At 37.3% G+C, this 3,220-nt stretch overlaps 1 non-coding gene across 1 annotated transcript; it reads left to right on the plus strand.

Moving 5' to 3' along the window:
- The first annotated feature begins 281 nt into the window (after positions 1-281).
- Positions 282-353, plus strand: TRNAG-UCC. Its single transcript has one exon. It is a non-coding gene; the product is annotated as a tRNA-Gly (tRNA).
- Positions 354-3,220: the final 2,867 nt, after the last annotated feature.

Genomic DNA, 3,220 nt, shown 5'->3' on the forward strand with positions numbered 1-3,220 from the left:
AAAACTACTAGACCTGGCAAAAAGACGCAAGACTCATGAGTCAATTACAGAATTACATGGTTTTATTTAACAACAACAACAAAAACCTAATAGTTTTATTTTAAGTGCTCAGTAACTGTTCAGTATCTGATCAAACATGAAATTAATGTAAAAAACTACTTGTTCTTGAGTCAAGTAAATTAGTAAGACCTTAAAAACAACTTCTTTATTACAGGTCACCTCAAGCTAGAACTGTCAATAAAGAACTGGCCTTTTAAATCAGTGAATATATAATAAGCACAGCGTTGGTGGTATAGTGGTGAGCATAGCTGCCTTCCAAGCAGTTGACCCGGGTTCAATTCCCGGCCAACGCACCTTCTATTTGTTGGAGCAAGTCCAGAGCAGGGCCATGAAGAGCACCTCTCCTATGAGGACAGGCTGCGAGAGTTGGGGTTGTTCAGCCTGGAGATGGGGACTCTTTTGGGGGGAGACTTTACAGTAGTTTTCCAGTAGCTGAAGGAGCCCTACAGGAAAGCTGGGGAGGGATTTTTTTACAAGGGCATGTAGTGACAGGACAAGGGGCAATGGCTTTAAACTGGAAGAGGGGAAATTTAAATTAGATATTAGGAAGAAATTCCTTACTGTGAGGGTGGTGAGGCACTGGAACAGGTTGCCCAGAGCAGCTGTGGCTGCCCCATCCCTGGAAGTGTTCAAGGCCAGGCTGGATGGGGCTTTGAACAACTTGGTCTGGTGGAAGGTGTCCCTGTCCATGGCAGGGGGGTTGGAACTAGATGAGCTTTAAGGTCTCTTCCAACCAAATCATTCTATGGTTCTATGATTCTGTGATAATATTAGGACTGGAGATATGTAAAGTTCTTCCAGACACAGCAAAACACCTTGCTTGTGTAACCTGTAATCCATAGGCTTGATCTAACTATGTGTATTAGATAAGAACTGTAAGTCTAAGTCCTCATTTTAGGCTAAAAGCTCCCAGTCTTATGTGTTGAGTAATACATGAGGTAAAATATATCAGTTTGTGCAGGGCTGATGCTTTTATTGTGGAATTCCATGGCTCCTAAAAGTGAAAGAAGGAAAAACTACACCACACAGTCAATAGCCTTCTTGGAATTACAAAGTGAAGTAATAATAATAATAACAGTAGCAATAATAATAAATATTATTGCAAGAATGCCATTTGAATCAGTTGACATTTCCAGAAATCTATTTGAGTTAAAGCTACTCAGCTTTGTAAAGGTGCAAGTCAGTTCTTCTATACTTGCAGTTTTATCCATATAGGTCTCCTTGCACAATGTGTAAGAGGGCAGTGCTGCAAATTTGACAATGCAGATTACGCGAACAAGAGAAATATCTAAAATTTAGACACTGCAAGGTTATTTCCAAGGGTCCTCTATAGAATTGTTCTTGAGTCCCAAACCTACGAAACAAACAGATCCTGAATTGAAGCCCATAGTTACTACCTATTTTATGGATATTTAGAGAAGGCATTCATAAAATACCTAAACAGCTTTCAGGTAAACCATTTTGCCATCTAAAAGTCAGTAGCTGCTTTGATTCTTCCTGTCTTTTTTGCAGCCTGATTGCAAGATGGTCTAGCTGTTCTGCCAAGTGGAAGAAAGGAAAACCATTACTGAAATGTCACTCTGACCCCATTCAAAGAACCAAAGACTTTTCAAAGAATCAGGTCTTGAAGTAAGCCCAGAGATGATCAGCTTTTGATTAATGCAGTTTATTTCCTCCTCTTGAAAGAGCTGGAGGCCTAGCAGAGTTAATGAACTGCTCCTGCTACTGTGCAACAACATCCAGTAGCTTTGAGCTGAATACTGTCAGTACAAGCGAATTGGCATAAAAGCTCTATCAGCCAATTCAATGTTCTTATCTTTTTTATATATGACTGAGATATTAACAGACAACAGGAAGGCGGCAGCTGGACCACACAGAGTCATACAGTGTCACAGTTGGAATATATGGAAGGGAGTTACTTGATACATTTATAGAATCCAACATAGAACCATAAGGACAGAGCACTTTGCCAAAGGATTAGAACTTAATGGTTTTTATAGATTCTGCTGTAGATATATTTTTATCCACTGGAAAAATATGGCTGAAAATGTATTTAAATCTAAAATTAATTAAAGAATTTAAACAAGACAGATGTCTCTTCTAGTGTTCTAGAGACTGTGGAGAATTAAAATCAGAACAGTCTAAATTTAGAATTATATCACCAAATTTGTTCCTTTACTTTATACTGGAGAAAATTAACAAAGGTGTTCTTAGCTGTCTATTGTTCACCTCCTCTAATTTACTGTTTCATAATGCATGTAGTCAGATTAATTACAGCTTATAATTATTTTTTAAATTCATTCCTTAATTACTTTTTTAGATGAAGGTTGCTTAAAACATGATTAAATGTCTATGTTAATAAATTTGCAGCTTATTTGTTTCGTATGACCATTTTCAGAACAGAGAGAGTGCAAAAGGTTCTTAGTTATTTTGATTTATATAGTAAGGTGCACATTATTTAATGTCAAACAATCTTCAGTTCTTTCCAAAGTAACCTGTGTATAGTGACACCCTTAAATAAACGGTAATCTTCAATTTTCTAAAGTTTATATGGGAAAAAAAAAAACAACAACAAGGAATATGAAAGGAAATTAATTGAGTGTTGGTCCATAAAAGGTAAATACAATTTTAAAAAAACATGTTTTGAGTACTGTAATCGTGCAAAAAAAATTAAAAATTGAGCTAAGTAATAACAAAATGCTAATTTCTGATGCACTTCTTTTAGTTCAAGTTATCGTAAATTATAAGAAAGACTTTGGAGTATATTTTGGATACTTTTGGAGTATAAGCAGATAACTCAGTAGTTAAATAATCAACAGACTCTTTAAAGACCCTGCACCTTTTGGATGATTTCTCTGTCTATAGACAGCCATCCAAGATCCTCAGTGTCACCTGCTTCAGCAACTCCGTGTCCAGTGACATCTCACTGTAGTTCATGGAAATTTACATGCTGTAGGGAGATGTACACTACTGAGCCAAAGGCTTTGGAGAACCTGAGAGTTCCTCTGATGGGGGCATAACAGGGAAAAACTACTGCCAGACAATTCAGATGGATAAGGACTGAAGAGGAACAGGCTTTGCAAAAACAGTTACGCACAATTCACTTAACTGTAACCCCTCACCTCAGGCAGTATGACCCTCTTTGGGGAAATAGAGGAAT

This window comes from Cariama cristata, unplaced genomic scaffold (genome assembly GCF_000690535.1).
Source record: "Cariama cristata isolate BGI_N322 unplaced genomic scaffold, ASM69053v1 scaffold12689, whole genome shotgun sequence".
NCBI classification, from domain to species: Eukaryota; Metazoa; Chordata; class Aves; order Cariamiformes; family Cariamidae; genus Cariama; species Cariama cristata.